The sequence below is a fragment of the Hibiscus syriacus genome, unplaced genomic scaffold, assembly GCF_006381635.1.
Source record: "Hibiscus syriacus cultivar Baekdansim isolate YM2019G1 unplaced genomic scaffold, ASM638163v2 tig00111473_pilon, whole genome shotgun sequence".
Classification (NCBI taxonomy): Eukaryota; Viridiplantae; Streptophyta; class Magnoliopsida; order Malvales; family Malvaceae; genus Hibiscus; species Hibiscus syriacus.
In genome coordinates this window covers 368,636-383,643 of record NW_024063101.1, presented here as the reverse complement: position 1 = coordinate 383,643, position 15,008 = coordinate 368,636, and the positions used below count along the sequence as shown (strand labels likewise).

Below are 15,008 nucleotides of genomic sequence, written 5' to 3'. Positions count from 1 at the left end.
ATGAGTCAACCTCGAATGTTTTTATAAAAAGCATGTTTACCGTATTTTGAAATATTTTCATAAAGTTTGTGAAAATGATTTTTACGAATGTTTTAGGTTATGAACTTCCCTAAAACAAATGGATGTGTTTCATACAAATTATTATTTATTGATGGTTTGGAATGAATGTTTAACTTGTAATTTGGATTTTAAAGCCTATTGTATGTACATGGAGAGATAAATGTTATCGAGCCTTTAAGATAGATAGAGAATGTTTACATATTTAGAAGTATCGAACCTAAACCTCCGAATATGATCGAGAGACATATTTTCGACAAGTCTAAATATTGGAACGTTTCTCTTTCTACCCTCCTGGTTGATTTTAAAAGTGTTTTCGTTTTTTACTCATTTCACTAGAGGTGACTCGTTCACTTTAGATTATTGAATTAAACTATCTAGGTGGGTTAGGATAACTGCTCCAATACCGGGTCTTGCCTTTTAATTCATTATGTAAAATGGTGGAGTAATATGGATGAGGTCATCATGATTTAAAAAATTAAATATGTCACACAATCAATAAATTCCATATAAAAGTTCACATACGAATTAAAAATTATCATGCTATAATTAAAGGCCAAATTAATTACACATGTTTATTTATTAATGTTGTGTAAAAGAATTAATAAGTTAATCATGCTCGAATAGAATCATACAAATAAATAAATACATAAGAAACAAATTAAGTGATTATTAATCAAACACATAACATGCCAAATACTAATAATGACAAATTAATAATTAATCACAAAAACAGGGGTCAAATTGCATTGAAAATGAATTTTCAAGGGCTAAATTACAAATCTGATCACCAAATGAACCATGTATTTTTCCACCGAAAAACTTAGTCCGGCCACCACTCACAGTGGCCAGAAACCTAAAAGCTACAATAAAATGCTCCCCTCGTCACCCTAGACCTGAATCTCTTTACCAAACTTTCATGCAGTCATCACCAACGCGTAGATCTATAAAAAAAATGGTCTCGATTTTTACCTCCTTCGAAGGCTTTTCAACTTCTCCAACAGTTGTTCGTCTCTCTGATGAAGAACTCAAGCAAAGGCATTTCCTTTCTCTCTTTTTTGGTATTTTGTTGTTTTCTCTCTCGATTTCCGCCACTTGTTCGTGATTGACCTCATTCATTTCTCTCACTGGTCGATTTCTAACACTTGGCGGATCTTTTTCTCTCAATACGTGATCCCATTTAGTCTGAAGTTGAAGGGATCATTTCCTGTTTTCCCTGATTTGGTTTCGGTTTCATCCTGATTTCGATCTCTGTTTCCTTGTTTGGTGGTTTTCCTTGCCTCTTTGGTTCCATCTCTTGTTTATATTTTATTTGTTTCCCTTTTGTTTTTTGTTTTTTTGAGAATTGGTTTGTTTCTTGATTTGGTTCGATCATGTTGTGATTAAGTTCCTAAAAGGAATGTGTGAAATCTGAAAGGGAGCCTTCCATTTTTTTACCGACGCATGGCCTTCATGCGCAACCCTATCCCTTTGTGAAACTCTTGCAGCTGTTGGATCACTTCATCCGATCCAACAGCCAACACTGATGTGGCGCTCATGCTTAGTGACTAGGGTTATAGCCTGTGATTGATCTCTTCTGTTGATCCATCTCTTGATCTGACAGATGTTATTAGGCAGCTCTATATTTTATTGTAAAACCCTGACAGGCTCGTCTGCTGGGTCAGGAAGGCGGGCCTGTGTTTTGACCTTTGCTGGATCGGACTGAACTGTGGACTAGACTTAGACCTAAAACAAAAATAAAAGTAAATAAAAAGAAAAAAAAAGAATGAATAAAAATAATAAAATAATATAACATATAATATATATATATTTTAAAAATTACACACATATATATTAAAAACTATATAATATATATTATATTTTAAAAACTACTGTATAATGTATTTTCAAAAATTATATATTTTCAAAGTCTATATATATTATATATTTTCAAAACTATATATATCCTTGGAAGGCTTCCGGACGAAAATAAGTATCTACAGCTACCTTTTTTTGTATATTTTTGTGTAACGATAATAAGACAAAGATAAAATGACAAAAACTTTTGTTCGATCCTCAAAATAAAAGGGTTCTTAAGGCGAGCTTGCTATTGTAATGTCGAGGCGCTTAGTTGTCTTCAGAAATCAGGCGATCACACTCTAAGCATGATATCTTCTAACACCAGGAATATGCGACTGGAGACTAGTTCCTCGTTGCTATACTATAGATGATTTGGTCCTCGAACTTGACCTCCTCTACTGCGGAGTTGAAATCTGACTTTGAGAATCGATTCTGAACATGTTTCTGAGTCAAGTATCTTTGTGAAGTTGAAATTTGAGTGTGAAGGTTTTGGATGAAGACTATTTCCTCATTGCTAGATTGCAGTTGATCTTAAAAGTTCGATGAAAAATAGTTCTTCTCGACTTAAGCTATGTCGAAATCTGGGAAGAGAGATAGTTCATCGTTATCGAATCGCAGCTTATTCTAGTACCATATGTCGTGTAATACCCCAAATTTTGGTTAGTGACCAAAACATAATTTTGAAAGTTTAGTGGCCAAAGCATAAAATTGGGAAAAGTCTAGGGAGCAAAGTGGTAATTTTCACAAAAATATTTTTTTTTTTCCATAAATCAATAGTTCACCCCAAGAATAACTTTTTTGTGGGAATCGGATTGATCTAAAATTTGTGTTAAAAGCTATAAAGTGTTAAAGTATAGTAAAAATTCAGTAAATCGGATCGAATGAAAATTTTGAGAAAATTTGAAGGATATTAAATTAAGCTTAGAAACATTATTTTCAAATTTTAAAATTAATGAAAATAATATAGATCTTTGGATTTGAGAATTTATTTTCATGTTCAATTTGGACCATTGGATGAAAAGTAGCAAGATTGAAATGTTTGGAAAAATGCATGGGCAAAGTTGTGAAAGCTGAAATGTTTTTTTCATCTTTAACTTCAGGAAGATGATAAGTAACATGTGGCTTGGTATGGATGAAATTATCAAGATTCATTAAATGTGAAATTGTCATTTCCCGATTAAATAAATTTTAAATTCATTTAAGCTTAATAAATGACAAATTAACATGAAATTAACAAATATTTCATGAAGGTTGGTTTATCATTTGCCCTTTGTGGTCGTAGAACTTAAACCTTAGGTAAGAGAAAGTGTGTTTTTCATTTTTGAGCAATTTCCTTTGGTTTGTGGATTAAAGCATGAAATAGAGATTTGTTCTATTCAATGAGCTTTATAATTTGGTATCATTTATGCATGCTAATCTTGCATGAGTTCTTAGATCCTAAAATTTAGGGTTTAAGAACATGCTAGCGTTTAATAAAATGATGATGGAGTTTGAGGTTATTGATGTTGTAGAATCATTTTCAAGCTTGATTGATGTTTAAAACCATCTAGAAATGCTCCCAAAGAATTCGACCTATCCTAGGGTTTGGGGAGAATTTGTGATTTGATGAATTAAGTTAGGGGTTTGATTGTAGATGTTTTGAAAATATTGAACAGAGGTTGATTTAATGCTTGAATCAAGTGAAAATCATGAATTTCCAACTCTTATAGTTTTCAACCTTAGGGCTATATTTTGGGAAAATTTTTGAAAAATTTCCCATGGCTTAGAAATGATTTTTGAAGGTTCTACAAGCTTTAGAAAAATTTTGGGACCATTTTGTAATTTTATGAAAGTTGGGGGTCCTTTTTTAATAATTTTGAAAAGTTATAGGGTTAATGTGTAATTATACAATAAGTGTTTTACATTGTTGGAATTTAATGTTGGAGGGTTGAAATCGACGTTAGAGTTTGAAATTTGACTATTTTGGAAAATTGGTAAAGTTTGAGCACCAAATTGCAATTATGGAAAAATTTAGTGACTTAAGTTGAAATGGTGTAATTGTTGAGGTATTGGGCTGGAAATTTAATTAAGTTTTTCGAGATTTAAATTGAAGAAATAATGGCAAGGGACCATTATGAGTAAAAAGGAAAAGTTAAGATGAATTCTAAAAGAATTCGTAAATAGTAGTACTTTTGAGTATTATTATTGTGTATAAAATGTTAGTAAGAATACTAACATGTATTTTATATTTGTATGTGCTATATATTTATGCTTGTGTAGATCGTGATCAAACTCGTGATACATGCAAATCGAAAGGCAAGGAAAAAGTTCAAAAGTAATTGGATATCGATAGTAAGGCATAATAGTGAGGCATAATAGTGAGGCATACTAGGTGAGTGCATTTTACTATGTACTTATATGATATGAGGAAGACTTGTGATAAGTCAACCTTGAGTTTTTTAATAAGCATGTTTTAACGCATTATGATATCTTTTCATAAAATTTTATGAAAAATGATTTTATGAAGGATTTTAGGGTATGAACTACCCTAAATTAAATGGATGTGTTTTTATAATATTTTAGCATCTATTGATGTTTCTGAATAAATGTTCAATCTGTAATTTGGATATAAAATCCTGTTGTATGTACATTGAGAGTCATAGGTGCACTTGATAAACATTGAGTAAAATGGGCATCAATTGATTATGCTTAATGCATTATTGCATTCTTGTATTAGTACATTTGAGTACTCTTGGCACTATGTGTGCGATGATGGTGATCATAAATATTTTAAGTTGTGAATCACTATTCCGATGTATTAGTATAGTTTTGTTGAATACTACGTACCTATACTTCTGTTTAGCAATTAGATGTGTTTTATTACCTTTAATTATCACCTGTCTAGATTGGGTTGTGAATGGTTTTTAAATACTTTGATTGATAAATATGCTATGCGTAGGTAGTATTATTTCGTAGGTTGTGAGACTAAAGGTTTGGCTTAATAAGTCAATTTTATGTGTATATATATTTATACGATTTAAATCATGTTTTGATCTGTTATGATTTACTTTTGTTTCTAAAAAGCCTTAATTTATTATGCCTCACTAAGTGAATACTTAGCGTGTGATTGTTTCATGCGTAAGTGATAGACTACGATCGAAGTGAGGAGTACAACTGATATCATCTGTCAATGGTTGCCTCATTAGTAATAGTATGACATCTCTAGAAGTTCTTTTAATATTACTAATTGACATGTACTTAAGTATGTTATGATACTCTGGTAGGAACAGCTGAACTATGTTTTGTAGTATTATATTTATATATGAACTACTATGTGATATAAATAAACATTATTTTATATATATTAGTAATTCAATGACGTTTTATATATATTATATTATTAAACCGTATTGTTTAAAGAAACAAAATTTTACTACTTTTTGAATTCGAAAACTGTTTTAAGTTTTTGATGAAATTAGTTGTAATATCTAGTTTCTAATCACTAAATAATTAATGCCCGATCTAAAATTCAACCTAGAACTAATTAAAACTAGTTCTATGTTCATAAATTGATAAAAAAGAAGTTTTGGAAAAATACCTTGAATGATTTCGGATTTGAGTGAGATTAGATGAAGTTTGCACGTTTTTTATGATTCTAACAGGTTTAGAGGATGATATTTGAAGTGAATTCCGATTAAAAACGTTGATTTGAGGCAAAAATGGAGATTTGAGTGCTTAGAGGGAGAGAAACGGCGGAAGGAAGAAAATAGAGGGTTTTGAACAAAAATAAGGGTTCTACCCGTGTTTAACCAGAACCCCAGGGGGGTATCGATTCCCCTGTGGGGGGAATCGGTTCCCCTTCAAAGGGGGAATCGGTTCCCCTTCAAAGGGGGAATCGGTTCCCTCAAGGGGGGATCGATTCCCTCTGCACCAAAATGCTAAAATCCGATTTTAAACACCCAAAATGCTAAATTAATTTCCTCTAGTGGTATTGTCAACTCATATATTGAAAATTAATCATGTTCAAACAATTCAATTAATCTTTAAACGATATTTGAACATAAAATTAATTTTTCATCAAGAATCATAAACTCCCCCTAACTAATAGTCATGAATGCAATCAAAAATTACTATTATAAGCATTTTTCATTTATTATTAAAAGTGCTAAAATTTTTTTAAACACTCAGTGAAGATAGATTGGTCAAACCTAATTCTCTCCTAAGTGTCCAAAAATCGTTCCTTGTCTAAAGGTTTTGTAAAGATATCCGCTAATTGGTGCAAAGTATCAACAAATTCTAGAACTACATCTTCCTTAGTGACATGGTCTCTAATGAAGTGATGTCTTATTTCAATGTGCTTAGTTCTAGAGTGTTGGATGAGATTTTTAGTGAGACAAATAGCACTAGTATTGTCACACTTGATAGGAATGGTACCTACTTCAATTCCATAATCAAAAAGGTGTTGTTTCATCCATAAAACTTGTGCACAACAACTACCAGCTGAAATGTATTCGGCTTCAGTGGTAGATAATGCAACACAATTTTGTTTCTTTGAAAACCAAGAAATTAGCATATTTCCAAGGAATTGGCAAGTACCGAAGGTGCTTTTCCTATCTAATTTGCATCCTCCATAGTCCGCATCAGAAAAAGCATGCAAGCTAAACCTAGAGTCTCTAGGATACCAAAGTCCTAAACTAGGAGTGTCTTTAAGGTATCTAAAGATTCTCTTAACAGCTAGTAAATGTGATTCCTTAGGACATGATTGAAATCTAGCACATAAGCAAACACTAAACATAATATCCGGTCTACTTGCAGTTAGATAAAGTAGAGATCCAATCATTGACCTATATAATTTAACATCTACACATTTACCTCTTTCATCTAAGTCAAGCTTTGTTGAAGAGCTCATTGGAGTGTCATGAGGTTTCCCATTTTCCAGTCCAAACTTCTTGAGCATATCTTTGACGTACTTAGCTTGATTGATGAAGATGCCATCTTTTCTTTGCTTGATTTGGAGTCCCAAGAAAAATGAGAGCTCCCCCATCATGCTCATCTCAAACTCACTTTGCATTAGCTTAGAAAATTCTTGGCAAAGAACATCATTAGTAGAACCAAATATTATATCATCAACATAAATTTGAACTACTAATAAATCTTTACCTTTATTCTTAAAAAATAATATAGTGTCAACCTTCCCTTTTGAAAAACCTTTTTCAATTAAAAAATTTGACAATCTTTCATACCAAGCTCTAGGAGCTTGCTTTAAACCATAAAGAGCTTTTGTCAATTTTAAAACATGATCCGGAAAATTTGAATCTTCAAAACCTAGAGGTTGTTCCACATACACTTCTTCTTTTATAAAACCATTTAAAAATGCACTTTTAACATCCATTTGATATAATTTAAATTCATTGAAACATGCAAAAGCTAATAACATTCTAATTGCTTCCATCCTAGCTACGGGAGCGTATGTTTCATCATAGTCTATGCCCTCTTCTTGAGTATACCCTTGAGCAACAAGTCTAGCCTTGTTTCTCACTATATTACCACTCTCATCAAGCTTATTCCTAAATACCCATCTAGTACCTACAGTAGATTTATTACTATGCCTTTCAACTAATGTTCATACTTTACTTCTCTCAAATTGATTTAACTCTTCTTGCATAGCCATAATCCAATGTTAATCATTTAATGCTTCTTTAATATTCTTAGGCTCTATGGATGAGATAAATGCAACATAATTACAAATATTTCTAAGAGAAGATCGAGTTGTTACCCCTTTGGATGGATCACCTATAATTTCACCATCCTTGACATAGTTGTACTCTCTTGGATAAGATACTTCCCTTTCTTCAATGGTTGGATTCTCAAGAGGATCATGAGTTTCCTCATTTTTCGTTTCTTCCTTTGATGATGGTTCTCCAACGTCATGTCTAACGTTATTTGTATTTATAACACCTACATCATCATTCATACAAGAATCCTTCCTCGGAAGGGGATTATCATCGAAAACAACATGTATAGACTCTTCTACAACTAAAGTTCTTTTATTAAATACACGATAGGCTTTAGAATTTAAGGAATAACCCAGAATTCCTTCATCACTTTTAGCATCAAATTTGCCAAGGTTTTCTTTACCGTTGTTTAAAACAAAACATTTACATCCAAAAGGATGAAAATAACTAATGTTAGGCTTTTTATTTTTGAAAATTTCATATGGAGTTTTCTTTAATATTGGCCTAATCATTACTTGATTTACAACATAACAAGCGGTATTTGTGGCTTCCGCCCAAAAATATTTTGGCAAATTATTTTCACAAAGCATGGTTCTAGCCATTTCTTCTAAAGTTCGATTTTTCCTCTCAACAACTCCATTTTGTTGAGGGGTTCTAGGTGCTAAAAAATTATGGCTAATACCGTTAGAGTTACAAAATTCAGTAAATCCAAGATTTTCAAATTCAGTTCCATGATCACTCCTAACACTAGTTATAGAGTAACCTTTTTCATTTTGGATTACTTTTGAAAACGTGATGAATTGTTCTAATGCTTCATCTTTAGTACTTAAAAATAGAACCCAAGTATATCTAGAATAGTCATCTACCAAGACAAATGCATATTGTTTTCCACCCAAGCTAGTAGTTCTAGTTGGCCCAAAAAGATCTAAATGGATCAATTGTAAAACTCTACTAGTTGATACATCATTAATGGATTTAAAAGAAACTCGCTTTTGTTTTCCTTTAGCACAAGTCACAGATTTTATCATTATCAAATTTAAGCTTAGGCAACCCTCTTACTAGGTCTCCTTGAATTAACCGTTGCAAAACACTCATACTAGCATACCCTAGTCTCCTATGTCATAACCAACTATCATGTTCATCCTTAGCAACTATGCATAAATTAGTCATATCAAAAGAATCTAAATGCACCATGTATATGTTTCCTATTCTATGACCAACAAGCATAATCCGGTTAGATGCAATGTCAATGACTTTACAACCATTAATTTCAAATAAGACATTGAATCATTTATCGCATAATTGACTAATACTCAATAGATTATGCTTTAATGCATTCACATATAAAACATTTTTAATTTGTATGGAAGAGGTATTACCTATTGTACCAATACCTTCGATGTGACCTTTTGAATTGTCTCCAAAAGTCATTTCTCCTCCATTTTTGGCGTTAAGCTCAATAAACCGGCTTTTGTCTCCGGTCATGTGTCTTGAGCATCCACTATCAAGGTACCATGAATTTGAATTTGTTTCCCGTGCCTTGTAGCAATGCTCCTTTCCCTACAAACATAGATTAATTTTTGATTTTTGGTACCCAAATTCTTTTGGGTCCATATTCATTAGTTTCCAAAATCCTAGTCCCCTTAGGTATCCATTTGTGTAGGATATTTTTATCTTTAGTAGTAATAAGTTCTTTAGGAACCCACATACTTCTAACGATTTTTCCATTAGAGGTTCTTTGGGGACCTCTATGATTGTAGTTTCTAAAACTTTTTCTAACAAAGTTGGATTTTGAATTTCCACCTTTTTCAAAATGTTTTGTTCCAACTTTATCAAAAGAAGTTTTAAGATCATTGAAGATACTAAATTTTTTACCCATTTTATTATTATTATTATTATTATTATTATAATAATTATTATTATAATTATTATATATATTATTATTATTAAAAAAATAATTACAAACAGGCCCATATTATCTGGCCCAATTACAAATTCAGATGGCCCAACTAAACCCTAACAGATTAGGGTTTGATCTAACCCTAGCTGCCTCATCATCTCAGCCGTTGGATCTGAGAGATCCAACGGCCCACACTCCTCCAGATACAAACCCTAGGGTATGATTACCCTAGGGCCACGCGGCCGCCGCAGCTGCTCCCACCATCTCCACCGCTGCCACGTCTCGTTGAAGGCTTCCAGAAGAGACACTCCAGCCGCACACGTCTCCCCCAAACGGTGAGTCACCACTGGAAGTCTGGTGACTCACCGAAGAACCCCTTTTGGACCGGTCCGAAGCCATCACCGGTGGTGGCTATAAAAGCCACCGAGCCCCCTGCCAACAAAGGAGGAGAGAGAGGAGGAAGAACGGAGAACAAAAAAAAAGAGTAACCACAACAGCCACAGAGAAACAAACCCGAGAGCAAAGATACAAAAATAGAGACCAACTCACAACAACCAGCAACCACAAACCCAAAAAATAAGCAAGGAGAAGACGGAGAGATACTTACTGCAACATCACCGAAGCCCTCACACGTCATCGGAAACCTTTGAAAACCGAAGGTATTTTTGTAGATTTGCTCTGATCGGGAATGTTTTAAGGGAAACGGTCATCGGAACCATCAATAGGATGGTCCGATCTATCTTTAGGTGTAAAAAAATTTTCCCCAGCCACCGGATGTGGTGGCCGACGGCGAGGTCAACGCCGGCGAACGGCTGCCGGCCGGTGTGCTTCTCTCTGTTTTAGAGAGAAGTTATGGGTTTAAATAGCCCTCCCCAAACGACGCCGTTTTGGGGAGGGGTTTGTTTGTAATTAAATAAAAGTTAAATCCTTTCCGCAACCATCCTAATTTGTAAATTTTACATTTTAGTCACTAAATCAATTTATAATTCTTTTAATTCGGTTCTTTAATTTTAATTTTATTTATTTTAGTCCTTTATATTAAAATAATATATTTAGGATAAATATCATATTTAGTCCTTTAATTTTAATAATTAATATTTTAATCCCGAGTATATATTTTTAATTTATTTTAATATGATATTCGAATTTTATATAGTTTTATTTTAGTCACCAAATTAATAAATAAGGAAAATAGCATGTTTAATCCCTGAAATTTTAAATAATTACGAATTAGGTATTTAATTTTATTAGATTATAATTTAGTCACTGATTTTAAATATTTTCATAAAGTTTTACTGCTTTTAAATATATAGTTCTAATTTTATTTTTATTGATTATTTATGTTTTAATTGTACTTGTTTATATTTAAATATTATTTTATTATATAGTCATATAAATATATATAATAAATAATAATTTATATTAAATCTTAATTTGATTTTACATATATTATGTTTTTATCATATTTTAATATATATTTATTTTTCAATATCAAAGAAAAGGGCAGTCTTAATACAACTGGATGTCTTATTCTGGTATTTTAAAATTAAATATTATGATAAAAAAATATATTTTAATTTTATTAATATCGAAGAAAAGAGCTGTCTTAAGGCACCTAGAAGTCCTTTTCTGATATTTCTAAATAAGTAAATATCTTATTTATGTTTAATATATTTTCTAAAAAATATATTTGAATTAAATAGGATTATAAATTAAATATATTTTGAATTTTTAAATTTCTAATAATAGAGACAATTTTTAATTAATAAAGTACCAATTTTGGGCGTTGTAGGGGTGCTAATCATTCCCTAAACGTAACCGACCACGAATCCCTTTTTTATTAAAAAGAACGAATTTTTGGTTATAAACGCAGATCAGTTCATCTTTTAACTGATGTTTTCTTAAAACTCTTTTAAAAGATAATTTTTAGGTATTCGACCTACCTGACCCAAAAGGCCGATGGCGACTCCCAAATTATTTTATTTTTTAAAACCATTTATTCATATCACTTTTCCCGCCAAGTAAAAAATTCGTGCCCGAACGAAAACCGGTTACAACAGCTTGGCGACTCCGCTGGGGACCGTCAAACTTTTAAAATCAATTATATATTGTCTCTATTAATTATAAATTAAAAAATTCATATATTTGATTTATAATTCTTTCTTTTCAAATTTTTTTATATACTTATTATTTTCATAGTATTTATATATTTTCTTATTAATATTTCATTTTATTTGCAAGTATTTTATTTCATTATTTATTTTTCTGTCAGAGGTTTGAACATTTCTCCTCACACACAACACTTGCATTGCATAACATAAAGCTCTATAATTGAGTTTGTCCATTTTAAGTGGGAGTGAAAGCGACGTCTTCGTGAGAATTTATTCTCCGTGTCAGACCTAGCAAGTAACTTTTGGGGTTCATATGCTCTATGTCTTCGTGAGAATTTATTCTCCGTGTCAGGCATAGAGAAATGTATCCCCTCGAATTGAACTCGATCCACTATTAGTCTGTGATGGACTAGGATTGAGGGTTAACAGCCCAAGGGGACACTAACAAGGACAATTCGGGTACCTTTATTCTTAGATCTGAAACCTTGCATATAATAAACCCTAGAAATTCTTCCGATCTGAAGCCATGCCGAAATTTTGTCCAAAATAGGTGTACACACAGGAGAAATGAATTCTAACTTTCCTTTTAATTTATTTATTTATTTTCTTACTTATTAAATTATATGTGAATTTAAATTATTCAAATTATGAAAAAAGCATGTTTAAATAAGGATATTTAGGTAGACATTATTATTAAATTTCTTTATTATGTAAACTAATTCATTTCTTTTTGTGTGTTCTTTATTTCTTCTGTTTGCATAGCATCATACAGGATAAAAGGAATTGATCCTCGTGTTAATTGTCTCATTGGAAAGCCTTCATCCATGGATAAAAAGTGTTCAAATCAAATAATTCTAAACTCAGAAGTAAGACAATAGGCTGAGGACTTACAAAGACAAGGAGGAGACAGTCTGCAAGATGACTATGTATCTGACTTAGCCAGTTATGCTCCAGTTTCGCTAAAAAAAATGACATGCAAGATTTGCGAAGCATTTGGGAAAGTTGGGACTCAAACAAAAAGTTGCAGTTTTATCAGACTTATGGAGACATCCCATATTTTCTCTATGTCGAAGTTGATGATGACTTACTTCGAGCCCTAATTCAATTCTGGAATCTCGGGTACAATTGCTTCACTCTCAATAAGGAGGACTTGGTCCCTACTATTGAAGAGTACACAACTTTGCTACATATAGAAGGGGCTTTGGAGAATCGAATTTATTCAAAGTCAATTAAAACTCAACCCTTTCGAGTTAAATTAGCAAAGATTGCCGGGGTACGAGAAGAATGGGTGGCATCCCGTACAAAACAAAAGGGAGAAAGCGAAGGCATTGCTTGGACCAACATTAAAGAACTTATTCAGAGTCATCCAGACACTAAAGTACGATTAGATCTATTTGCTCTGGGTATGTATGGTGTGGTCATCTTCCCAAAAGTATTGAGATATATTGAAGCTGCAGTAGTAGATTTGTTTGAGCAGCTACCAAAAAAGATTAATCCTGCTTCTGCAATTCTAGCAGAGACTTTCAGATCATTAAATGCTTGTAGAAAGCTAGGAGGTGGACGATTCTCAGGGTGTACCCAATTGTTATATGTTTGGATCCGTAGCCATTTCTGGAGGACATAAAAGGTTTCATACCGGTGCTTTAATACGGATTACTCACCATTAAAAGAATTTCTGGAGCAAGAATGGCCGAAAGAAATTAAGAAATATATGTTGATTAATGTCTTTCGAAATCTGCAAAGCAATGACATTGTTTGGCGAGCCCCATGGCAAATCCAAAGAGAATTCTTTTACAAATATGGTGATTACAATTGGATAATGCTGCTCGGATTGTGGGGAGGAATTAGATATGCACCACTTCTGGTAATAAGACAGTATGAAGGTCGTCAATTTGTACCTGTCACTGATGGATTACATTCATCTGAGTTCGCATTCCACAGCAAAAATTATAAAAGAAATATCATGGAAGCCTTTACAGCTTGGAAAACAACTTTTTGTATCCGAGCTAAAGCAGCAAAAGAAATGTTAACTCCTGATTATGAAGAATGGAGATCTATCAGGAAAAATGAAAATATTCCTCTACCAGACCAAACTGAGGATATCTCTATGGAAGATCGCATTAAGGTGGTTCCATCAGAGATTGAAATCCTAAGAGCCGAGTTTGAAGCAGAAAGAGAAGATTGGTCAAGAGAATTAGAGCAAATGAGACAAGATAAAGCTATGTTGGGTGTTGACATTGACTTTCATTCATCACAATGTGCAATGTTGAGAGAAAACAAAGAAAAAGTTGATGGTGAATTCAGAGCATTAAAGAAAAATTACCAGAAGTTATATAAATCCCAGAAAGCATCAGGACCAAGCCGATCAACAGTACAGATGACCAGAGAATTGAACATCGAGAAAAGTCGAGTTGAAGATCTGAAAGAAAAGAATAGCCGTCTACTCAAAAGCCTTGAGAAAGGAAAACAAAAAATGGAAGATTTTGAGGTTGACAGAAGAGAGCGAATTATAAAACACAAAGCTGAACACCGCGAAATCATGAATGAAATGCAAAGAGAAAGGGATCGAGCCAAAGATTTAGAAGAAATGAAGAGTGATATTCTTGATAAATTTGAGGGTGAGAAAAATATCATGTTCAAGGGATTTGAATCTGAAATGAACCAGCTGATTGCCGAACTTGAAGTTAGAGGCCAAAGGATTGAAGAGTTCAATGTTGAAAAAGAAAAATGGGAGCTGGAAAGAAAGAATTTCAACACCAAACTTGAGGTAGAGCAAGAAGTGGCTAGCAATTGGATGCAAAGATGCAGAAACAAGAATGTTCAAATCCAGAAGCTTAATAAAAGAACGCAAGAAGCACGAACAAAACTGGAAGAAGATCTGGATCAGTCTAGAAACAAAAATGCAGAGTTTAATGCTTACATTTTACAACTTGAAGAGTCATTATTTCAAGAAAAGGTTCGTCTAGGACCTAATGATCTCAAAGAAAGTAACGAGGAAAGTGCTTCACTGCGAAGACGCATTAGAGATCTTGAAAAAACTCTGTACAATTGTCAAGTCAGAATCACTGAGTTAGAGCAAACTCTTGAAGGAACTAATGAACAATGGCAAAAGTCAACTAATTTCTATGTAGAAAGAAGTGAAGAAAGAAGTAATATGGTATTCGAGGCCATGGTACAAATGAGCGAAGTTGCTAGATATGTTGGGGAACTACCTGTTGAAGCTAAAAATAATTGAGCATCACGTAGATCCAGTTTCTAAGTTCAGAAAGAAGGTGTCATGGTTAATGAAAGAAATTATAGAGCTTAATAGGAAAGCTACGCCTTATATGTAGTTATGAACTATTATACAGAAACTTTTGTATGTCGATGAAAGTTGTTCTATGACAG

The 15,008-nt window shown here is 32.8% G+C and overlaps 1 pseudogene; it reads left to right on the top strand.

Annotated features, from left to right (window-relative positions):
• The first annotated feature begins 1,172 nt into the window (after positions 1–1,172).
• LOC120163638 overlaps positions 1,173–15,008 on the top strand; it is a 35,451-nt pseudogene continuing 21,615 nt past the window's right edge.